The sequence below is a fragment of the Dipodomys spectabilis genome, unplaced genomic scaffold (genome assembly GCF_019054845.1).
Source record: "Dipodomys spectabilis isolate Male_0828 unplaced genomic scaffold, ASM1905484v1 ptg000039l, whole genome shotgun sequence".
Lineage (NCBI taxonomy): Eukaryota > Metazoa > Chordata > Mammalia > Rodentia > Heteromyidae > Dipodomys > Dipodomys spectabilis.
This window is the reverse complement of record NW_024870716.1, coordinates 292,269-317,775: the sequence shown is the minus strand read 5'-3', so window position 1 is coordinate 317,775 and position 25,507 is coordinate 292,269. Positions and strand designations below refer to the sequence as shown.

At 43.0% G+C, this 25,507-nt stretch overlaps 1 protein-coding gene across 3 annotated transcripts in view; it reads left to right on the top strand.

Moving 5' to 3' along the window:
- Positions 1 to 25,507, top strand: part of Larp4 (La ribonucleoprotein 4) — a 169,805-nt gene that overhangs the window by 2,108 nt on the left and 142,190 nt on the right. For 2 of the 3 annotated variants that reach the window (XM_042677476.1, XM_042677474.1), the window contains exon 2: positions 22,616 to 22,748. The exons of the other annotated variant lie outside the window; for it this stretch is intronic. The gene's annotated coding sequence lies outside the window, so the exon portion shown is untranslated. The remainder of the gene's footprint in view (positions 1 to 22,615; positions 22,749 to 25,507) is intronic. 3 annotated transcript variants of the gene reach the window in all.

Genomic DNA, 25,507 nt, shown 5'->3' with positions numbered 1-25,507 from the left:
TCCTCAGCACCACATAAGCAAAAAGAAAAAAAGCTGGAAGTGGAACTGTGGCTCAAGTGGTAGAGCGCTAGCCTTGAGCTGAAGAGCTGAGGGACAGCACCCAGGCCCAGAGTTCAGGCCCCATGACTGGACCCAAAAAAACAAACAAACAAAAATCAAAGCAGAGCTGGCAGTATACCACAGCTGGCTTTTATGTTTGCAAGGTTGATTACTATTGTATCAGGGATTTTTATGAGTCAAGTTGTTTAGCACAGCCATAATTTAAAAACAAATTATATAATTTTATAATTAAAATATATGAAAACAAAGGTAATAAATATCCCAAACTCATCCCTTTGTGTTTTGTTTTTTATTTTACTAATAATTCTACTCAGGTTATTAGTCAAGTTTGTCTACTATAATGGAAATAGTATATAGTGTAAGTATATCTGCCATACTCTATTCTGAAATGTTCACTGTAATGGCCATATTTTTATACATGGAGATTGGAATGATTTATTACTTCAATGATTTTTCTAAACCAGGTTTCAACAAATATTTTCTTTTTTTTTTTTTTGGATCCGGTCGTGGGGCCTGAACTCTGGGCCTGGTCGCTGTCCCTCAGCCCTTCAGCTCAAGGCTAGCGCTCTACAACTTGAGCCACAGAGCCACTACCGGCTTTTTTCTTTTTGCTTATGTGGTACTGAGGAATCGAACCCAGGGCCCCAGGCATGCAAGGCAAGCGCTCTACCACTGAGCTACCTTCCCAGCCCTCAACATATTTTCTGTAAAAATTTAATATAATTTACTGGCTCAGGCCTGTGATCCTAGCTACTGAGGAGGCTGATATCTGAAGATTGAGATTTGGAGCCAGCCCAGACTGTAAAGTCCATGAGATTCTTTTTTTTTTTTTTTTTGGGGTCCGGTCGTGGGGCCTGAACTCTGGGCCTGGGCGCTGTCCCTCACCTCTTCAGCTCAAGGCTAGAACTCTACCACTTGTGCCTTAGCACCACTTCCGGCTTTTTTTCTTTTTGCTTATGTGGTGCTGAGGAATCAAATCCAGGGCCTCATGCACGCAAGGCAAGCACTCTACCACTGAGCCACCTTCCAGCCCAGTCCATGAGATTCTTATCTCCAATACCACCAAAAAAGCTGGAAGTGGCACTGTGGATCACGTGGTAGATCGCTAGCTTTGAGCAAAAAAGAGCTCAGGGTCAGTGCCCAGACCCTTATTTCAAGCCCCATGACCAGCAAAACAAAACAACAACAACAAAGAATAAGTGTAGCCATGATCCCGTGAAGCTTCATTTATAAAAATAGGCAGCAAGGGCTGGGAAGGTGGCTCAGTGGTAAAGCACTTGCCTTGCATGCATGAGGCCCTGGGTTCGATTCCTCAGCACCACATAAGCAAAAAAGAAAAAAACTGGAAGTGGCGCTGTGGCTCAAATGGTAGAGCCCTAGCCTTGAGCTGAAGAGCTGAGGGACAGCACCCAGGCCCAGAGTTCAGGCCCCATGACCAGACCAAAAAAAAAAAATAGGCAGCAAGCTGGTAGAGAAAATAGTATTGCAGCCTTTGTATTGTGAATAGCCCAGGAAATTGAGTAAGTCTTAGTAAACTATTATCTGCTTCAACAAAGATATTGCTCACATTATTGATGTGAGTGACATTTTAACAAACCTTTTACTGAGTAACAAAATGAAAAGATCAACATCCATGTTTGAACTGTATTCTTTTCTTTTTTTTTTGAAGAGGACAACCAAACCCATTTATTTAAGTCTTTTGAATAGATCTGCATTTTATCTGAATCACAATAGTAATCTGACTTACAGTGAACAAAATAAGCATTTCAGCCACGAGCTGGGTGTGGTGATACAGGCCTGTAACACCAACACTTAGGAGGTTGAACCTGGAGGTCATAATGAGTCCTTGTGTCAAAAATCAACTCTATCAGTTGAGCACCAGTGACTCATGCTTCCAATCCTAGCTACATGGGAGACTGAGATGGGAGGACTGCAGTTCTAGAGCAACCCAGGCAGGAAAGTCTCCACATAGAGAAGCTGGGAACCCAAGTATACATCCCATGGTGATATACACTAGTGACCACAGCCAAGATGAACTGTATTCTTTTTTTTTTTTTTTTTTGTCGGTCGTGGGGCTTGAACCCTGGGCCTGGGCGCTGTCCCTCAGCTCTTCAGCTCAAGGCGAGCACTCTACCACTCTTGAGCTACAGTGCCACTTCCGGTTTTCTGGTGGTTTATTGGAGATAGGAGCCTCACAGTCTCTCCTGCCCGGGCTGGCTTTGAACCGCGATCCTCAGATCTCAGCCTCCTGAGTAGCTAGGATTACAGGCGTGAGCCACCAGCGCCCGGCTTGAACTGTATTCTTTTTATAGTGAGGTGAGCCCCATCTCTTAATTAGCAATCAATCATTTATTTATACTTTGGTTGTATAAAACATTGTTGGGGGAAAAAAATGATCAAAAGCTGGATGTTAGGGGCTGGGAAGGTGGCTCAATGGTAGAGTGCTTGCCTTGCATGCATGGGGCCCTTGGTTCGATTCCTCAGCACCACATAAGCAAAAAGAAAAAAGCCAGAAGTGACGCTGTGGCTCAAGCGGTAGAGCGCTAGCCTTGAGCTGAATTGCTAGGGACAGCGCCCAGGCCCAGAGTTCAGGCCCCACGACGGACCAAAAAAAAAATTTCCATTCTTGCCGGGCGCTGGTAGCTCACGCCTGTAATCCTAGCTACTCAGGAGGCTGAGATCTGAGGATAGCGGTTCAAAGCCAGCCCGGACAGGAAAGTTCATGAGACTCTTATCTCCAATAAACCACTAGAAAACTGGAAGTGGCACTGTAGCTCAAGTGATAGAGCGCTTGCCTTGAGCTGAAGAGCGCAGGGACAGCACCCAGGCCCAGAATTCAAGCCCCATGACCGACAAAAAAAAAAAATTTCCATTCTTGAAGCCTCAAGAATGGAATGTGGCTTTGTGGTAGAGTGCTTGCCCTGTATGCATAAAGCCCTGAGTTTGATTCCTTAGTACCACACAAACAGAAAAAACTAGAAGTGGTGCTGTGGCTAAAGTGGTAGAGAGATAGCCTTGAGCAAAAGAAGCTCAGGGACAGTAACCAGGCCCTGAGTTCATCAAACCCCAGAACTGGCAAAGAAAAAAAGAAAAACTCTTCTTATATTCTGTCTCAGAATCAGAATCACTAGAGTGAAATTCCCTTCCCCAAATTTATTTTTTTTTTTTGAGATTTTTTTTGCTATGTAGCCTGGGCCAGTTCAATGATCTTCCTGCCTCAGCTTCCTTAATATTGTGATTACAGATGTGTATTACCATATACACCTTTAAAAATCCATGTTTTTACCAGCCCTTCTAAGTAATGTTTTTTGCATAGTTAAGTAAATATATACTATATCCAAAGTATTCAAGGTAGCCAGGTGCTGGTGGCTCATGCCTGTAATCCTAACTACTCAGGAGGCTGAGATCTCAGGATCATAGTTTGAAACCAGCCCAGGCAACACTGAATTCAAGCCCCATGACCAAAAGAAAAAAGAAAAAAAAAAAGTAGAGCTGGGAATGTGGCTTAGTGGTAGAGTGCTTGCCTAGCATGCATGAAGCCCTGGGTTCGATTCCTCAGTACTACATAGAAAAAGCTCAAGGTTAGTGCTCTACCACTTGGCCCATAAAACCACTTCTGGGGGCTGGGAAGGTGGCTCAGTGGTAGAGCACTTACCTTGCATGCCAGAGGCCCTGGGTTCGATCCTCAGCACCACATAAGCAAAAAAGAAAAAAGCCGGAAGTGGCGCTGTGGCTCAAGGGGGTAGAGCGCTAGCCTTGAGCTGAAGAGCTGAGGGACAGCGCCCAGGCCCAGAGTTCAGGCCCCAAGACCGGACCCAAAAAAAAAAAACAAAAAACAAACTTCTGGTTTTCTGGTGGCTAATTGGAGATTAGACATCCCTGCCCTGGCTGGCTTTGAACTGTGATCCTCAGATCTCAGCCTCCTTAATTGCTAGTATTACAATTGTGAACCACTGGCACCTGACTTGGTGCTATTTTTTTTTTCCCCCTTTGGTTGTTGGGCCTGAACTCTGGGCCTGGGTGCTGTCCCTCAGCTCTTCAGCCATAGCACCACTTCCAGATTTTTCTGCTTATGTGATGCTGAGGAATGGAACCCAGGGCCTCATGCATACAAGGCAAGCACTATACCACTGAGCTACCTTCCCAGCCCCATGGCGCTATTTTTTGAGTAGTAGAATGTAAGAAATCTCACAGGTTCTTGGTAGGGCTGGAATTGGTTGATTTGTGTGGGACCTAAATGAAGATACACAGTATGCAAAAGGAGATTGTTCTGGAGTCTTAAGAAATGTCTGAGTTTAGCTGGGCTCTGGTGGCTCATGCCTGTAATCCTAGCTATTCAGGAGGATGAGCTCTGAGGATTGCTGTTCAAGGCCAGCCTGGGCAGAAAAGTGCCTGTGATACTCTTTATCTCTAATTAACCATGCAAAAAACAGAAGTGGTGCTGTGACTCAAAGTGGTAGAGCGCTAGTCTTAAGCAGATCTCAGGGACAGAGCCCAGGCCCTAAGTTCAAGCCCCACAACCGACAAGAAAAAAAAAAAGAAAAGAAAGAACTGAGTATAAGATACAGCTGTAGCAATGCCAGACACTGGTGGCTCACACCTATATTTGTGGACTCAGGTTTGAAACCAGTCAGAGCCAGACAAATTGGAGAGATTCTTATCTCTTATTAATGAACAAAATGCTGGGCTAGAAATGTGGCTAACGTGGAAGAATTCCACCTTTGAATGAAAAAGCTAAGTAAGAATTCAAGCCCCACAATGGGCAAAAAAAAGATACAGCCATAGCAGAGTCCAGTTTGGTATGAAGCTGATGAAGCTGTATGTGTTTGTGTGTGTGTGTGTGTGTGGCCTGGAGGCTGTCCATGAATTTCTTTGTGTTCAAAGCTAGCATTCTACCATTTAAGCCACATCATTACTTCTTGTTTTTGAAGGGTTAATTGGGGCACTTTTTCGCCTGAGCTAGCTTTGAACTATGATCAGATCTCAGACTCATGAGTAGCTAGCATTGCAGACATGAGCTACTGGTGCCTGGCTGATGGAGCTTCTTTATGTTTCCTCTGTAACAAGTGGTGTGTGTGAGAGAAAGAGAGAGAGAGAGAGAGTGTGTTTGTGTGTGTGTGTGTTGTCCTGGGGCTAGAACTGAGGACCTTGAACTTTTTTTGTGGTGGTGGTCGTCCTCGTCGTCCTGGGGCCTAAACTCAGTCTGGGCACTGTGCCTTGGCTCTTCAGCTCAAGGCTGGCCCTCCACTGGAGCTACAGCACACTTCAGCTTTTTCTGTTTATGTGGTGCTGAGGAATCAAACCCAGGGCCTCATGCATGCAAGCAAGCACTCTACCACTGAGTCACCTTCCCAACCCCAATCTTGAACTCTTATTTAGCTTTTTCACTGAAGGTTGGTGCTTTCCTACTTGAGCCACAGCTCTGCTTTTGACTTTTTGGTGTTTAATTGGATTAAGAGTCTTATAGACTTGCCTGCCTAGGCTACCTTTGTTGTTGTTGTTTTGTCAGTTGTGGGGCTTGAACTCTGGGCCTGAGTGCTGTCCCTCAGCTCTTCAGCTCAAGGCGAGCGCTCTACCACTTGAGCTACAGCGCCACTCCTAGGCTACCTTTGAAACTTGATCCTCAGACCTTGGCCTTCTGAGTAGCTAGGCGCCTGCTGTGTCTTCTTTTTGCTTCCTAAATAATAACTAATGATGTACATCTTTCTATATACTTACTTTATCTATCTATCTTACCTACCTACAGTAGGTACATAGGTAGATAAGTATCTACTTAGTACCTTCCTATCTTTTCTTGCAGTTCTAAGTATTGAACCAAGGGCTTTGTGCTTGCTAGGCAAATGCTCTTTCACTTCAGCCACACTCCCAAACCTTTTTTTTTGTAAATTCTGTCTTTTTAGACAGGATTTTGCTAAAGTTGTTAAGCTTTCCTGAAGCTAATGATTCTCTTGCCTCTGCCTCCCAAGTAGCTGGTATTACAGGTATGTGTACTACCACACTTGGCTTTTTATGTTTTTTAATGAAGTATCTATTCAGATTATTTGCCCATTTATTAATTGGCTTATTTGCATTAGTATTAAGTTGATTAACTTTTTTTTTGGGGGGGGAGCGTTGGTCTTGGAGCCTGAACTCTGGGCTTGGGCGCTGTCCCTCAGCTCTTCAGCTCAAGGCTAGTGCTCTACCATTGAGCCACAGTGCCACTTCTGGCTTTTCATGCTTATGTGGTGCTGAGGAATCAAACCCAGGGCCTCAGGCATGCAAGGCAAGCACTATACCACTGAGCCACCTTCCCAGCCCTGTATATCTTTTTTATATAATCTCATTACAAATCTTTCATCAAATACACTTGCTTTGAATGTACTTTCTCTCAGTCTGTGACTTGATTTTGAATTTTTCTTAACAGTATTTCCAAAAACAAAGATTTTCATTTCCTGTAAAGCATAATTTACCAATGTATTTCTTTTGTGACTTGTATTTTTTCTGTACTACCTAAGAAATATTTGCTTGATAGAAAATGTACTCATTGGGGCTGGGAAGGTGGCTCAGTGGTAGAGTGCTTGCCTTGCATGCCTGAGGCCCTAGGTTCGATTCCTCAGCACCACATAAGCAAAAAGAAAAAAGCAGGAAGTGGCGCTGAGGCTCAATTGGTAGAGCGCTAGCCTTGAGCTGAAGAGCTGAGGGACAGCGCCCAGGCCCAGAGTTCAGGCCCCACAACCGGACCAAAAATAAAAGAAGAAGAAAAAGAAAATGTACTCATTACCTTACTCATGTAACTGTAACCCCTCTGTACAGTATTTTTACAATAAAAAACATTTTAAAAAAGAAATATTTGGGGCTGAGAAGATGGCTCAGTAGTAGAGCACTTGCCTTGCATGCCTGAGGCCCTGGGTTCAAATCCTCAGCACCACATAAGCAAAAAGAAAAAAAAAGCTGGAAGTGGTGCTGTGGCTCAAAATGGTAGAGTGCTAGCCTTGAGCTGAAGAGCTGAGGGACAGCGCCCAAGCCCAGAGTTTAGGCCCCACGACCAGACCCCCTCCCCCCCCCAAAAAAAAAGAAAATTTGTTTGAGGGAAGGAAGGGGTGACATTGTTTAATAAAAAATATACTAGGTCAAGCCCCATGACCAACCAAAAAAAAAAAAAAAGAAATATACTAAGCTGGGCACTGGTGGCTCTTGCCTGTAATCCTAGCTACACAGGAGGCTGAAATCTGAGGATCATGGTTCAAAGCCAGCCCAGGCAGGAAAAGTCTGTGAGACTTTTATCTCCAATAAACCACTAGAAAACCGGAAGTCGTACTGTGGCTCAGTGCCTTGAGCTGAAGAGCACAGGGACAGCACCCAGGCCCAGAGTTCAAAACCTACAACCACCACCAACAACAAAAAGAATTGAAAAAGAGACAGGTGCCAGTGGTTCACACCCGTATCCAAGTGGGATCTGCAGATTGTGATTCAAACCAGCTTGAACAGGAAAGTCCACAAGACTCTTTTTTTTGGGGGGGAGGGGGGGGGCGAGTCCGGTCGTGGGGCCTGAACTCTGGGCCTGGGCACTGTCCCTCAGCTCTTCAGCTCAAGGCTAGTGCTCTACCACTAGTCTTGAGTAAAAAAGCTCAGGGACAGTACCCAGGCCCTGAGTTCAAGCCCCAAAATCCCACCACCACCACCAAAAAAAAAAAAAAAAGGAGAAAAGAAACCTTTGTCTTTATTCCAGGTCTCAAAAGTTTAAAAAATATTACAGTTTTAACTTTTACCTATAAGAGGTTAACTTCAAAAATTTTTGCTAATGGAGCCAGGCGCTGGTGGCTCACGCCGGTAATCCTAGCTACTCAGGAGGCTGAGATCTGAGGATCGCGGTTCAAAGCCAGCCCGGGCAGGAGAGACCGTGAGACTCCTATCACCAATAAACCACCAGAAAACCAGAAGTGGCGCTGTAGCTCAAGTGGTAGAGCGCTCGCCTTGAGCTGAAGAGCTGAGGGACAGTGCCCAGGCCCAGAGTTCAAGCCCCACGACCGACAAAAAAAAAAAAATTTTACTAATGGGGCTGGGAAGGTGGCTCAGTGGTAGAGCGCTTGCCTTGCATGCCTGAGGCCCTGGGTTCGATTCCCCAGCACCACATAAGCAATAAGAAAAAAGCCGGAAGTGGCGCTATGGCTCAAGTGGTAGAGCGCTAGCCTTGAGCTGAAGAGCTGAGGGACAGTGCCCAGGCCCAGAGTTCAGGCCCCATGACCTGACCCAAAAAAAAAAATTTTTTTTTTGCTATTGTTGTCTTGAGACAGAGTCTTGCTATGTAGTTCAAGCTACCCTTGAACTTACAGTCCTTTTGGGTCAGCCTCCCAAGTACTAGACACTTACTACCATGCCCAGTTTGAGTTAATTTTTTTTCTCCAGTCCTGGGGCTTGAATTTAGGGTCTGGGCGCTGGCCCTGAGTTTCTTTTGCTCAAGGCTCACACTCTACGTACTTGAGCCACAGCGCTACTTCTGGCTTTTTCTGGGTATGTGGTACTGAAGAATTGAACCCAGGGGTTCATGAATGCTAGGCAAACACTCTACCACTAAGCCACCTTCCCAGCACTAAGTTAATCTTTTGGCACATGACATTATGTTAGGGTCCGTTTTTTTCATATCCAGTTGTTCCAACTTTATTTGTTGAAAAGGTATCACTTTTCCCACTGAATTACATTGGCGCCTTTGTAAATATATTTGTGTGAGTCTGTTTTTGGAAATTCTATTCCATTAACTATAATAACCTTCTTAGTAATGGAAACAATTTATTTTCTTTGGTGGAAAAAACCCTGTACTTATTCTTGGGTATTCTAAAACTGAATTCCATACATGTGAACAATTTGTGTTCTTCCTAAACATGTTACTTTAGCTAGAAATATGTGTGCCTATTAAAGCATTTTATTGTAGTTTCTAGGATAGCAAATTGTTTTTGTAGTGTGTGTGTATATATGTATGTATAAATATATATGTGTGTGTATATATATAAAGTGTATATATATATATATATATATATATATATATATATATATATACTTTTTTTTTTTGCCAGTCCTGGGCCTTGAACTCAGGGCCTTGGCTCTGTCCTTGAGCCTCTCTATGGTCAAGGCTAGTGCTCTTCTACTTGAGCCACAGTGCTACTTCTGGCTTTTTCTGTTTCAGTGGCTAAACCCAGTGCATCATTCATGCTAGGGAAGCACTCTACCACTAAGCTATATTCCAAGCCCCAATACATATAAATTTTTATATAGCAGAAGTAATTAGATGTTCTTTTTTTATAGCTTCATTTTCTCAGATGTTCTTTTTTTATAGCTTCATTTTCTCAGAATATAGAAAGAAAAGAGCAAAATTCAGTTTTGTGGAAAGCTTTCAAACAAAACTATGTTCTATTAATGAATACAAAATATTAGAAATTGCAAAGGCAAATCAGAAAAAATTCTGTACTTTGGGAACAACAATCACATAAATACCACAGGTCAAGGAAGGGGATTTCCTGACTTCTGCTTCCAAGCAATTCCAATAAATGAAGAAGGAAGTGATTTTCCCTTTTAAAAACATTGTTGGGAAGATTGGTATGTTTCCTTTTACTGTTAAGATTTTAAACCTATATACACTAGCATTCTTGTGGGTACTATGTTTGAGATGTTTTCAGATTCTAAATATATAGAATGTTAAACTGTTTCAGTGAAGTCATTACTTTGTTGTGGGAATGATATACACATCAGAGATGAGGCACTACTAAGAAAGCAGACTTCCAGGCCTAACCACTTAATGGTAGAGAGCCTTACTCTGGCAGGCTAAACATAGGCTTTGACATCAGATTTATTTACATTTTATATCTTTGACTTTATAACCTTGATTTAGGAGACAAGTTTCTTAGCTTCTGTAAGCCTGTTTCTTCTTTTGTAGTAACACTATTTGGATGATAGTGTTGTAAGTATTAAGTCAAATAAGTTAGTATTCTGCCTAGCATACAGTACATAGGAATTTCTTTCTCATATTGTCCAGGCTGAGAAATTTTCTGAGGGTTAATTGCATGCCTCACAGCAGAAGCTGATCTGTTAGTTCTTTCTTTTGTAACAGAATGATACAGGTTTGAAAAGTGCTGGAGAACAGAACACCTGAGCTCAAGGATCAGACTCTAGGATAAGAAACTAGTTCAGCAGGAAGGGTGCACTGTCAGCCCCTTAAGGATCATATGCTCACAGTGTCCAATCCTATCTCACATGTTTAATACCTCAAATGTCACTTGATGGTAGAAGACTCTCTAGGGAACTCTCTGAGAACAGTACCCAGCTGTAGTGGAAGGCTGACCTGACAGCACCTTTTAGTCTTTCTCTATCCCTCTTTGTCCTCATGTAATTTAATTATGTTCTCTTTGCTGCAGGTTTTTAAATTCAAAGACACTTATTATTAGAGTCTGTAACCTTGAATTACCAGATTCTGGCCCTCCTCATCTCCTTCTACCTCTATCCTGAGACAGTGGTACTGCCTAGGTAAATGGCTTTGGCTCCTTCTCCTACCTTGTTAAGATATCTTCCCTTTCACACTTAGCTGTATTCCAAATGGCAGGAAAAATAATTTCCCATACTGTTCCCCAATAAATACCTGAGGTATTTATGGGGAGGATCTTCATACCCCTCTTAGCAAACAACAGATACTTAGTTATATGTGCAGATATCTGAATGTACTTTGGGGATTGTGCAAATTTTTTTTTTCATTTTCAAAATATGGAACAAGACATAGAATCATCTCAGTTAGACTGGTCATACAACCTTTTGTCTGTATCACTAACTCCAGTCACCTGAAAAATTAGGATTAGATTTTCTATATACTATAATACTATATGTATGGTCTCCTGTATTCCCTGACAATCTAAAAGGTAAAATATTTGGACCTTATAACTAGGCTGCCAGGAAGACAAGCATAGGTTTGAACTCACAGTTCATTATTTATTTATTTACTCCCAATACAGAAATTCTGTTATACAGTGCATTGGATAACGCTCAAAAATATATAGACCTGCTGAGTGCTCACACGTTTAATTAAAGGTGTCTCACACCTTTAATCCTAGCGACTCAGGAGGTTGAAGCAGAAGGATTACTTGAAGGCAGGAGTTCAATAGAACACAGACTGTCTGTTAAAAAAAAAAGTTTTATTTCCAGAATAATTCTGATATCATGAAAAATGATATAATGCCATTATGTCCAGCAGATATTGCTGGGCCTAGTGAAACATGCCTATAATCCTAACCTATAATATCACAACTCCATGAATTTAAGGCAAGAGAATCATAAATTTGAGGTCAGCCTGTGCTATATACCAAGATTCTCCAACCCCAACTCCAAAGCTCATGCCTGTAATCCTAGTTACTCAGGAGGCTGAGATCTGAGGATTGGGTCTCAAAGCCATTTTTTTTTGGTCAGTTGTGGGGCTGGAACTGAGGATCTGGGAGCTCTTCAGCTCAAAGCTAGCACTCGACCACTTGAGTCACAGCGCCACTTCCGGTTTTTCTGGTGGTTTATTGGGGATAAGAGTCTCATGGACTTTCCCCGCCCAGGCTGGCTTTGAATTACAACCTTCAGGTCTCAGCCTCCTGAGTAGCTAGGATTACAGGTGTGAGCCATCGGCTCCTGACTTCTAGACTCTTTTCTCCATTGAATTAACAAAAAGCTAGAAGAGGAACTGTGGCTCAAGTAGTAGAGCACTATGTAGAGCATGAAAAAAAAAAAAGCAAAAAAAACTCAGGGGCAGCACCCAGGTCCTGAGTTCAAGCTACAGACTGGCACCAAAAAAGAAAAGAAAAAAGAGATTTATATGTAAAGATCTCAGTTTGACTCCATCCTGGTCAGACAAATCCCAAGACTATCTCTAAATAACCAGGAAAGGCCAGAAGTGGAAGTGTGGCTTAAGTGGTAGAGTGCCAGCAGTAAGCAAAATAGAGAAAACACAAGGCCCTGAGTTCAAGTCCCTGTACTGACTCAAAAAGATACACAGAACTCTTTAGCTGATTATCCATATAATGTGTGTTTGTATGTATGTATGTATGTATGTATATTTAATTTATCCTGTAAATAATTTTTTTTTTTTTTTGGTGGGTTGTGGGGCTTGAGCTCTAGGCCTGGACGCTGTCCCCCGCTCTTCAGCTCAAGGCTAGGGCTCTACCACTTGAGCCACAGCACCAATTCTGTTTTTCTGAGTGGTTTATTGGAGATAAGAATCTCAGGGACTTTTCCTGTCTAGGCTGGCTTTGAACCGCCTCAGAACTCAGTCACCTGAATAGCTAGGATTATAGGCGTGAGCCACTAGCGATGAGCCTCAATTTTTTTTTTTTTTTTGGTAGGGGGGCCTGAACTCTGGGCCTGGCGCTGTCCCTCAGCTCTTCAGCTCAAGGCTAGCACTCTACCACTTGAGCCATAGCTCCACTTCTGGCTTTTTTTCTGCTTATGTGATGCTGAGGAATCGAAACCAGGGCCTCATGCATGCAAGGGTAAGCACTGTACCACTGTGAGCTACCTTCCCAGCACCCCCTTAGCCACATTTTTTTGGGGGGGTCCGGTAGTGGGGCCTGAACTCTGGGCCTGGGCACTGTCCCTCAGCTCTTCAGCTCAAGGCTAGTGCTCTACCACTTGAGCCACAGCGCCACTTCCAGCTTTTTTTTTTTTTTGCTTATGTGGAGTGCATGCAAGGCAAGCGCTCTACCACTGAGCCACCTTCCCAGCCCGCCACAATTCTTTTAAAACAGTCTCACTATGTGACCAGTCTGGTCTTGAACTTACTGTGTATCAAGCTGACCTTGGAAGTTGAGGTCTTTCTGCCTCCACCTTCAGTGTTGGAATTGTGTATTTGTGTGTGTGTGAGAGAGAGAGACAGAGACAGACAGAGAGAAAGAGAGACAGAGAGAGAGAGAGGGAGTTTTCTGCCAGTACTGGAGCTTGGACAGGTACTCTACCACTTGAGCCACAGCTCCATTTCTGGCTTTTTAGTGATTAATTGGAGATAATAGTCTTATTGACCTTCCTTCCGAAGGCTAGCTTTGAACTAAGATCCTCAGTCTCAGCCTCAGCCACCTGAGTAGCTAGGAATACATGAGCCACTCATGCCCAACCCATGATCCTTTTGAAAATATAAAGACTTGCTGCCACTGATGGCTCACGCCTGTACCTAACTACTCAGCAGGCTAAGATCTGAGGATGGAGATTCAAAGCCAGCCAGGCAGAAAAGTCCATGAGACTCCTGTTGTTTTGTTAGCTGTGGGGCTCTAACTCAAGGCCTGAGGCTTTCCCTGAACTCTTTTGCTTAAGGCTACCACTCTACCATTTGGTGCCAAATCTCTATTTCTGCTTTTCTGGTCATTAATTGGAGGTAAGAGTCTCCTGGACTTTTCTGCTTGGGCTGGCTTCGAACACAGATCCTCAGATTTCAGCCTCCTGAGTAGCTAGTATTTCAGGCACGAGACTCTTATCTCCAGTTAACCACGAGAAAAAGCCAAAAGTGTTGCTATGGCTCAAGTGGTAGAGTGCTAGTCTTGAGCAAAAGATGCTCAAGGACAGAACCCAGGCCCAGAGTTCAATCCCCAGGACTGAAAAAAACAAACAAAAAACACCTAAGCCAGGGCACTGGTGGCTCCCACCAGTAATCCTATCAGAGGAGGATTACAGAAGGCTGAGTCTGACGATAAGAAAGTCAGTGAGACTCTTTTTTTTTTTTTGGGGGGGGGGTCCGGTCGTGGGGCCTGAACTCTGGGCCTGGGCACTGTCCCTCAGCTCTTCAGCTGAAGGCTAGCACTCTACCACTTGAGCATCAGCCCCACTTCTGGCTTTTTCTGCTTATGTGGTGCTGAGGAATCAACCCAGGGCCTCATGCATGCAAGGCAAGCATTCTACCACTCAGCCACCTTCCCAACCCATCAGTGAGACTCTTTTTTTTTTTTTTTTGGGTCCGGTCGTGGGGCTTGAACTCTGGGCCTGGGCACTGTCCCTCAGCTCTTCAGCTCAAGGCTAGCACTCTACCACTTGAGCCACAGCTCCACTTCCGGCTTTTTTCTTTTTGCTTATGTGGTGCTGAGGAATCGAACCCAGGGCCTCAGGCATGCAAGGCAAGTGCTCTACCACTAAGCCACCCTCCCAGCCCACTGAGACTCTTTATCTCTAAATAAGCACCATAAAACTGGAAATGGAAACTGAGCTGTGACTCAGTGGAGCACTAGCCTTGGGCAAAAAAGCTCAGGGAAAGTGCCTAACTCCTGAGTTCAAAAGGCCTGTGACTGACAAAAGAAATAAAGGAATAGATAGACAGACAGACAGATAGATAGACACACAGACAGATAGATAGACAGACAGATACTGTATTAGTGCTGGCACCAGTCGCCCATATCTGAAATCCTAGCTTTTCAGGAGGCTGAGATCTGAGGATTGAGGTTTGAAACCAGCCTGGGCTGGAGAGTCTGTAAGACTCTTATCTCCTGTAAACTACCAAAAAAGCTAGAAATGGAGCTGTGGCTCAAGTGGTAGAATGCTAGTCTAGAGCAAAAAGAAAGCCAGACACAGTGCCCTGAATTAAATTCCCAGGACTGGCACACACACAAAAAACCAAACCAAAACAAAAAAAAAACCACCTGTGTTACCACAATGTAGGCTGTAAAAATAGCTCATCGGCCAGATTTGACTCATAGACAATTGGTTGCTAACCCCTGCACAGAACATATAATCTACATTTTGTATATTTTGTTAAAATGACCGCAACCAACATTAAATCATTATTGCTCATTGTAACCCAATGATGTAGGTTGAATATTATGGTTACCATTTTATTTTATTTTATTTTATTTTTGTTTATTTATTTTTGGGTCCGGTCATGGGGCCTGAACTCGGGGTCTGGCGCTGTCTCTCAGCTCGTCAGCTCAAGGCTAGCGCTCTACCACTTGAGCCACAGCGTCACTTCCGGATTTTTTTCTTTTTGCTTATGTGGTGCTAAGGAATCGAACCCAGGGCCTCAGGCATGCAAGGCAAACACACTACCACTGAGCCACCTTCTCAGCCCATGGTTACCATTTTAGAAATTAAAAAACCAAAGCAGAGAGTGGTTAGATGAATTATCAAAGACTATAGACTCCATGTTAAATTTCCTTATTATGCATTGTAGTTATAAGTTAATATGTTGAGTTGAAAATCTGTACAACTACGTAAAAGATAATAAAAATAATTTTTAAAATAATATTCACTGTCAACTTGATTAGATAATCTAGGAAATAAGTAAAGTGCATCACTGATGTGTCTATAATAATGTTTTCGACGAGGATTAAATGGGGAAAAAAACCTGTTCTGAATGTGAGAGAAAAAAAAAAGGATGTGAGCAACATGTATAGGTTGGAAGCCTGGATGGAATAAAAGGGTCAAAGGAGAGAGTCTAGGAGTACAGGTGTCTGTCTGTCTTTGTCTCTGTCTCTCTGTCTCTCTGTCTCTGTCTCTCTCTCTCTCCCCTCTTTCTCTCTTTTTATCTCTCTTGTCTGCTCCCATCTCTTGTCTCTCTCCCACCTCTCATCTCTCTCTCTTGAAATCTCTGAAAATATCAGCTATAAATCCTTTCTCCCCTTAAGCTGTTTCTCAGGCATTTGGTCACAGTAGAGAAAACTGAGCCGGATGCCGGTGGCTCATGCCTGTAATCCTAGCTACTTAGGAGGCTGAGATCTGAGGATCACTGTTCAAAGCCAGGAAAGTCCGTGAGACTCTTATCTCCAATAAAACCACTAGAAAACCAGAAGTGGCGCTGTGGCTCAAGGGGTAGAGTGCTTACCTTGAGCTGAAGAGCTGAGGGATAGTTCCCAAGCCCAGAGTTCAAGCCCCTCAACCAACCAAAAAAAGAAAAACTGACAAGCACATTCTATATAGTATACCTTAGATTTACTCTGATAACATGCGTTTTAAATTGACCCTATTTTTGTAAATAAATTATGAAACAAAACAATCAATGAAAAATTTTAGTTATTGTAATAATTAGAAACATTAACATATTCCACATCCTAATATTAAAAGAACACCTCAGATACTAAGTCCATTGGACAAGAGGATTGTGTGGAATATTGGGTCATATTGAAGCACGTTATGGTAAACATGAATAATACCTCCTCAAGGAACAAAGAAATGTGAGCTGTCTCACTGAGGCTATATCCTTGTGGGAACTACCTCATCTATAAGGCAGATTGTTTGTTTCACTCATTTAAATGTGATAGAAGTTTGTGCTCACTGAGCTCTGGCAGTTGATTCTAGAATGGTCAGTCAACCATAAATTCTTTTTTTTTTTTTTTGGTCCGGTCGTGGGGCCTGAACTCTGGGCTTGGGCACTGTCCCTCAGCTCTTCAGCTCAAGGCTAGCACTCTACCACTTGAGCCACAGCGCCACTTCCGGCTTTTTGCTTATGTGGTGCTGAGGAATCGAACCCAGGGCCTCAGGCATGCAAGGTAAGCGCTCTGCCACTGAGCCAACTTCCCAGCCCAACCATAAATTCTTTTACCCTGAAAGGAGTGTTAGATATGTTCAATTTATCTCCTTTCATTGAGAGGCTTTTTCATTATATTTACTGAAGGGAGGTTGCATATTGTACTTTAAAATTGTTTGATTAGCTTTGTTTTTAAACTTGCAGATTTGCTAAACTTGGGCTTTTGTATGGCAGGGGAACAAGAACTATACCTTTTAGCTCATTTACATAGCAGTATTGACAGCTAGGGCTTTAGCATTGGTGTAATAAAAATTAGTACTTGAAATAAAGGCTAACCATAAAATCTTGATTTCTGTTCATTTATTGAGAAGCTAGATAGAAAAGTAAAGATTAAAAAAATCTTATATGTATATAAAGCTTTTAACCTGGTTGGGACAATCATCATACACATGTAAGAAAGACTTAACTAGTATAAATTTATTAGGTTTTGTTGTTGTTTTAGTTTTAAGTAGCTGTACAAAGGGGTAAACTTTTTTTCTTGCTTTTGTGTATGTGCCAATCCTAGGGCTTGAACTTGGGGTCTGACTACTGTCCCTGAGCTTTTGTGCTCAAGGCTAGTGCTCTACCTCTTCAGTCACAGCTCCACTTCTGGCTTTTGGTGTTTAATTGGAAATAAGAGTCTCATGGACTTCCCTGTCTGGGCTGGGAATAAAGTATCTGCTTAAAGGGGCAAACTTTTTGTGGCAGAGTTGGTGTTTGAATTCAGGCTCTTTTTTAAATTTGTATGTGTGTATTGTGTGTGTGTATGTGTGTGTGTGTGTGTGTGAGAGAGAGAGAGAGAGAGAGAGAGATGGAGAGAGAAATTTGTGTATGTCAATCCTGGAGCTTGATCTCAGGGCCTGAGTTCTATCTTTTAGCTTCTGTGCTCAAGGCTAGCATTCTACCACATGATCCATATCTCCACGTCTGACTACTTTTTTTTTTTTGTGCGCCAATCCTGGGGCTTGAACTCTGGTTCTGGGTCTGTCCCTGAGCTTTTTTGCTCAAGGAAAGCTTAGGTCTCCTGGACTTTCATGCCCAGATCTGGACTTTCCTGACTGAGCTGGCTTCCAACTCTCATCTTCTGATATCAGCCTCCTGAGTAGCTACAATTAGGGTGTGAGCTACCAGCACCTAGCCCTAATTAGTTTTTAATTAATAAAAGGAAATGGTTTTATTTATTTTTTTATTTTTTGGGTCCGGTCATGGGGCCTGAACTCTGGGCCTGGGCACTGTCCCTCAGCTCTTCAGCTCAAGTCTAGCACTCTACCACTTGAGCCACAGCGCCACTTCCAGCTTTTTTCTTTTTGCTTATGTGGTGCTGAGGAATTGAACCCAGGGCCTCAGGCATGCAAGGCAAGCACTCTACCACTGAGCAACCTTCCCAGCCCCAGGAAATGGTTTTAAATACCATCTTTTTTTTTTTCTTTCTTTCTTTTTTGTCAGTTGTGGGACTGGCCTGGATGCTGTCCCTCAGCTCTTCAGCTCAAGGCTTTCACTCTTTTTGGTTGTGGGGCTTGAACTCTGGGCCTGAGCGCTGTCCCTCAGCTCTTCAGCTCAAGGCTAGCACTTTACCACTTGAGCCACAGCAACACTTTTGGTTTTCTGGTGGTTAATTGGAGATAAGAGTCTCATGGACTTTCCTGCCTGGGCTGGCTTTGAACCATGATCCGCAGATCTCAGCCTCATGAGTAGCTAGGATTACAGGCATGAGCCACCAGTGGCTGGCTTTAAATGCCATTTCTCATCCCCACTTTTTACCTCTTCAACAGTGAGGTAATTCTACTTCATCTTTCCTTTCTCTCATTTTTTTGCTTAGCTATTCCAAATTTTCAGAGCATGTAACACATTTATACTATTGCAAAGGAAGGAAGTTTTTTCACCCATTGAAAATTAATGGCTGAGAACTCTGAAATAGAAAGTAAATTTCACAAGACAGAAGGATATAGTTTTGTGTCACATAAATTTTACAGGAAACAACAGCCTTCACAAAGGAAGACCACAGGGAAACATGGGCTTTCAAGCTTACATTGATGAAATGTCACCAGTCATGGAGGAGTAAGACAAAAGGGTGTGATCTATTAGGGAAAAATTACAAGAATTTAGTAAGACCTGTTTATTCACATTCTTTTCTATATTCCTACTTCTGAGATAAGTATATTGTTTTCTTTTAGTTCTTGGAAGATTGCCTCTCCAAGGAGGATTTTACAATTTGCCTCCAGGATAAAGATTGAAAGGAATGTGAGAGTGACCTTCCTGCTTCTGCTATACTACTAAAGCTAAGGTGCCAAATTGCAGGTACAAAAGAGCATGTCCTACTAGGAGCTGGTGGCTCACGCCTATAATCCTAGCTACTCAGGAGGCTGAGATCTGAAGATCGTGGTCCAAAGCCAGCCCGAGCAGGAAAGTCTGTGAGACTCCTATCTTCAATTAACCACCAGAAAACTGGAAGTGGCGCTACGGTTCAAGTGCTAAAGTGCTTGTCTTGAGCTGAAGAGCACAGGGACAGCACCCAAGCCCAGAGTTCAAGTCCCACAACCGACCAAAAAAAAAAAAAAATGTCTCAAGGACTTCCCTGGACTTGACTGAAACCACAATCCTCAGATCTCAGCCTTGGTTGGTTATGGTTTCCCTTCATAAAGAAAACTTACCTCGGGGCTGGGAAGGTATCTCAGTGGTAGAGTGCTTGCCTTGCATGCATGAAGTTCGATTGCTCAGCACCACATAAGCAGAAAAGGCTGGAAGTGGCGCTGTGGCTCAAGTCGTAGAGCACTAGCCTTGAGCTAAGAAGCTGAGGGACAGTGCCCAGGCCCAGAGTTCAGGTCCCATGACTGGCAAAAAAAAAAAGGAAAAAAAAAAAGAAAACTCACCTAGAACTGGACGCTAGTAGCTCACACCTGTAAGCCTAGCTACTCAGGAGGCTGAGATCTGAGGATCACTGTTTAAAGCCAGCCTGGGCAGGAAAGTCTGAGAGACTCTTCAATAAACCACTCAGAAAACTGGAAGTGGCACTATGACTCAAGCGGTAGAGTGCTTGCCTTGAGCTGAAGAGTGCAGGGATAGCACCCAAGTCCAGAGTTCAAGCCCCATGACTAACAACAAAAAAAAAGGGCTGGGAAGGTGGCTCAGTGGTAGAGTGCTTGCCTTGCATGCATGAGGCCCTGGGTTTGAGCTGAGCGCCCAGACCCAGAGTTCAGGCCCCACAACCAGACCCAAAAAAAAGAAAAAGAGAAAGAAAAGTCATCTGTGTAATAATCCCTGATGTTTTTGTTTGTTTGTTTTTTCTGTTGGTCATGGGGCTTGAACTCTGGGCCTGAGCGCTGTCCCTCAGCTCTTCAGCTCAAGCCCACTTGAGCTACAGCACCACTTCCAGTTTTCTGAGTGGTTTATTGGAGATAAGAGTCTCATGGACTTTCCTGCCCTGACTGACTTTGAACCATGATTCTCAGATCTCAGCCTCCTGAGTAGCTAGGATTACAGGCAAGAACCACTGGCACCTGGCTTAATCCCTGATGTTTTCCATACTGAAAACTTGGTTGGATGCTGGGCACCAGTGGTTCATGCATGAAACACTAGTTACTCGGGGGCTGAGATCTGAGGATAGCTGTTTGAAGCTAACAGGAGCAGGAAAGTCCATGAGACTCTTTATCTTCAATAAACAATTCAGAAAAGGTCAGAATTGGTGCTGTAGAGCACTGGCTTTGAGCACAAAGAGGCTAAGGGACAGCACCCAGGCCCTGAGTTCAAACCCTGTGACCAACCAAAAAAGAAAACTTGATTGGCATTGACATACATTTTCCCTCTTAACTGTATTCTATAGATGTTGCTTTATTATTTCTGGCTTTGAATATTGTGTCAAACTGGTTTGCTATCCTTAGAAAGGAAGCAGAAAGCATACGTAACTTTTTTTTCTTTGTAGTATAATAATTTTTCAGGCTATATCTAAGAGTTGACCAATTCAGATTTATTTAACTTGGTACATGGTATACTCTTACTTTATATTATTTCACTGAGAATCCAACCTAGGGCCTGGTGAATGGTAGGCAAGCCTGTTAGCACTGAACTTAGTATGTTCTTTCACTATGTAAATTTGGGTCTTCTTCCCCCCCCCCCAAACAAAAGTGTCATTGAATGCTAAAGATACCCAAATGGTAAAACACTTGCCTCCGCAAGCCACAGCACAACAAACAAAAGTGTGATTGAATTTGAATTATGATTGTTAAATATTGTCTTCCATTACTTTGGTTTTCATCTTTAAGACATATAGTAATCCTGTTGGGTCTTGTATGGTTTCTTTTTTTTTTCCATTTATTTATTTGAGATGCAGATTTGTTGTGTTGTTCAGGCTGGTCTTAAAGTCCTGGGCTAAAGCAATCCTTTTGCCTCAACCTTACAAATAGCCAGGACACAGGAATGTACTACTGTGCTTGACTCAGATTTATTTTTTGTTTTGTTTTTGTCAGTCTTGGGGCTTAAACTCTGGGCCTGGGCGCTGTCCCTCAGCATTTCAGCTCAAGGCGGGTATGTGCTCCACCACTTGGGCACAGTGTCACTTCGAGTTTTTCTGGTGGGTAATTGGAGATACGAGTTTCATGGTGTTTCCTGTCCAGGCTGGCTTTGAACCATGATCCTCAGATCTCAACCTCCTGAGTAGCTAGGATTACAGGTGTGAGCCACTGACACCTGGCTCTGGTTTGTTTTTGTTGTTGTTGTTGGTGGTGGTGGTGGTAGTCATGGGGCTTGAACTCAGGGCCTGGGCTCTGCCCCTGAACTTTTAACTCAAGGCTAGTGCTCTACCGCTTTGAGCCATAGCTCCACTTCCAGTTTTCCAGTGGCTAGAGACAAGAGTCTCATAGATGGGCTGGGAAGGTGGCTCAGTGGTAGAGCGCTTGCCTTGCATGCTCAAGGCCCTGGGTTCGATTCCTCAGCACCACATAAGAAAAAAGAAAAAAGCCGGAAGTGACGCTGTGGCTCAAGTGGTAGAGCGCTAGCCTTGAGCTGAAGAGCTGAGGGACAGCGCCCAGGCCCAGAGTTCAGGTCCTACGACCGGACCCCCCCCCCCCAAAAAAAAAAGAAGAGTCTCATAGACTTCCTGTCTCGGCTGGCTTTGAACCATGATCCTCAGATCTCAGCCTGCTGGGTAGCTAGGATTACAGGCATGAGCCACAGGTCATGAATGTCTAGTTTCTATATCACTGTTTTTTAATTTTTTAAATCATTTATAGTCTTTCTTTCTTTCTTTCCTTCCTTCCTCTCTCTCTCTCTCTCTCTCTCTCTCTCTCTTTCTTTCTGGCTTGAACTCTGGACTTGGGCACTGTCTCTGCCCTCTTCAGCTCAAGGCAAACACTTTACTGTTAGAGCCACAGCGCCACTTCCAGTTTTCTGGTGGTTTATTGGAGATAGGAGTCTCAAGGACTTCCTTGCCCAGGCTGGCTTTGAACCACCATCCTCAGATCTCAGGCTCCTGAGTAGCTAGGATTACAGGCATGAGCCACTGGCACTTGGCTTTTATAGTGTTTTTTTTTTTTGGGGGGGTCCGGTTGTGGGGCCTGAACTCTGGGCCTGGGCACTGTCCCTCAGCTTTTCAGCTCAAGGCTAGCACTCTACCACTTGAGCCACAGCACCACTTCTGGCTTTTTTGCTTATGTGGTGCTGAGGAATCGAACCCAGGGCCTCAGGTATGCAAGACAAGCGCTCTACCACTGAGCCACCTTCCCAGCCCTTATAGTGTTTCTTTTTTTTTGTTTGTTTCTTATAGTGTTTCTTACTTCCATCTTATACATCTGGTTCAAGCTATTCTTTTTTTTTTCCTCTCTTCTTTTTGTTCTGGTCCTGGGGCTTGAACTCAGGGCACTGTCCCTGAACTTCCTTTGCTCAAGGCTAGCACTCTACCACTTGAGTTGCAGTTTTACTTCCAGATTTTTCTATGGTTAATTAGTGATAAGAGTCTTCTGGACTTTGCTGCCTAGACTGGTTTCAAACTGTGATCCTCAGATCTTAGGTCCTGAGTAGCTAGGATTATAGTCATGAGCCTGAGCCACTATTACCCTGCTAAGCTATTCTTTTTGTTGTTGATTTCAGGTCACATCTCCTTAGGACACAGATGTGTGTGCACAGAGTTTTTGGAGACTGCTCTTGGGATGAACACTTGTGATGACAAAGTGAAGGAAGGAGAATTGGACAAAAAACAGCAGCTGAATTCAACAATGTGCTGGTAAATGTTTCACATTGAGTTCTCAGGAGAACAGCTTTGATCCATAACATTTGATAATTCCTAATGTATAAATACTTCTATTATAGCAGATTTTGAGATAGCAACAGGATGTTACTAAAATATATTTGGGGGCTTGGAATGGCTTAGTGGTAGAGTGCTTGCCTAGCATACATGAAACCCTGGGTTTGATTCCTCAGTACCACATAAACAGAAAAAGCTGGCAATGGTGCTATGGCTCAAGTCATAGAGCACTAGCTTTGAGCAGAAAATCTCAGGGACAGCAACTTGAGTTTAAGCTCCATGACCGACAGGAAAAAAAAGTAAACATATATTTGGGAAGAAATGGATAATAGTGCCCATGCTGATACAACAGAAATAATCCCTACCACAGAGATAACACTAAATGTAGTAAAATAATTAGGAGTACAAGTGTTGGGTATTTATTATCTTAGTTTTTGAATATAATTAAATTTAATATAATTATAATTAAATTTAACATAATTAAATTTAGCTGATTATAATTTGTTTTAATAATGGCTGCATTTAACACCCTGTTATACAATACCTAAAAATGTAATAGTTTGGTGGGGGAAGGGTTGGAGAGGTGGGGAGGAAAGGGATGGTAGGGGAAAAACAAAGGAGGGAGTGACAATGCTCAATAGGAAATGTACTCATGTAACTGTAACCACTCTGTACAGTATCTTTTTTTTTTTTTTTTGTGGTCATGGGCCTTGAACTCTGGGCCTGGGTGTTGTCCATCAGTTCTTCAGCTCAAGGCTAACACTCTACCACCTGAGCTACTGCATCACTTCCGTTTTTCTGAGTGGTTTATTGGAGATAAGAGTCTGTTGGACTTTCCTGCTTGGGCTGGCTTTGAACCGTGATCCTCAGATTTCAACCTCCTTAGTAGCTAGGATTATAGGTGAGCCACGGACACCCAGTTGTACAGTATCTTTACAATAAAAAATATATATTAAAAATGTAATAATTTGATGGCACAGGCCAGTAGGGTGCAGTTCTAGTTTATCATTGGCCATACTGTGATTACAACAAAAGTCTCAGCTCTTCCCATGAGGACCTTTGAAATAAGATAGCCCTTCCAGTATGTCTACATATAGCCAAAGACTTCTGCATTAAGGAATAAATCCGGCATTGTAATAGGTAGGAAAAGGGTATATGTAATCTTAGGGTGACGAAGTTTTGCACCTCAGAGAAAGAAGTTCTCAGAGGAGCATTCATTCAACATTACCCGTAACTGCAAGTATGGCTACTTCACTTCTGAAATGTGCTTCCAGGGACACACTAGAGTATCTTGTATACTTGTATGCTTTGTAGTTTTGTTTCCTACTTTAGGACAGCATTTCTCATGTTTGCATGAATGACCTGTAATTCTTTTTTGGTACTAACTTTGGGATACTGAATTTTGTTGTTGAGGATGGTTGTGGGGCTTGAACTCTGGGCCAGGGCACTGTCCCTGAGCTCTTAAGCTCAAGGCTAGTGGTCTACCACTCGAGCCACAGTACCACTTCCTGTTTTCTGAGTGGTTTATTGGAGATAAGAGTCTCATAGACTTTCCTGCCCAAGCTGGCTTTGAACCACAACCCTCAGATCTCAGCCTCCTGAGTAGCTAGGATTACAGGCATGAGCCACTGGTGCCCCGCAGGATACTGAATTTTGTAGTTATTAATATTCATGTTTGAATGTCAGATTTTTCAGGATCAACTTTTGACAGTGCTTGCAAAGAGAATGGTTGTGTTTGTTTTTCTTTAAACCCAGCTCCTTGGTGCCCTCTTCTGTTGTTACAGTGAAGAGCAATTTTCTTTTTTTCTTTCTCCTTCCTTCCTTCCTTTCTTTTTTTTTTTTTTTGGGTCCGGTCGTGGGGCCTGAACTGTGGGCCTGGGCGCTGTCCCTCAGCTCTTCAGCCCAAGGCTAGCGCTCTACCACTTGAGCCACAGCGCCACTTCCGGCTTTTTTCTTTTTGCTTATGTGGTGCTGAGGAATCAAACCCAGGGCCTCAGGCATGCAAGGCAAGCGGTCTACCACTGAGCCACCTTCCCAGCCCTTTCTTTTCTTTCTTATGCTAGGCTAGCACTCCACCACTAAGCCACATTCCCTGCCCAAGGAGCAATTTTCTGAATTACAGTGTTCTTCCTCTGATTTCCTATTCTTGTTTTTCCAGTAATATGTTAAGAGGAACCATTATTTTACTTTCCACAAGTCCTTTGTGTGTGTGTGTGTGTGTGTGTTGCTATGATTAGGTTCTCAGCTGTTCCCACTATGGCTTGGTCTCCTTTCTGAGAGTGAACTCTTTTTTATTTTATCTGTTTCCACTAGTGATGCTTCTTCATCTTCCCCTGCTCTCTTAAGCAGTTCCTCCATATACTTGGAATTGTTGGGAGGTCTCCAGTATAGTTTTCCTAACTTACAATGAATTCACGATTGCATAATTTTTTTTCTGTATTAAATGAGTCACAGGAATATAAATTCCATTTACTTTATTCATTGTATTGTTTTAGGAGTATGCAAGGGAAGTGTCACATCAACCTAGACAGTTTTCTGTTGTTCTTTGTTTTTGTTTCTTTGAGAGGGGATCTTGCTCTGTAGCCCAGGCTGGCTTTCAGCTCCTTACAGTCTTGGCTCAATCTCCTGAGTGCTGGAATTATGGAATTTATCATCATGCTTCACTCACTGTTTATTGCATAAATAATATTAAGTATATTTTAATGTTGTGTTTATATGAAGCATAATACATACATTAT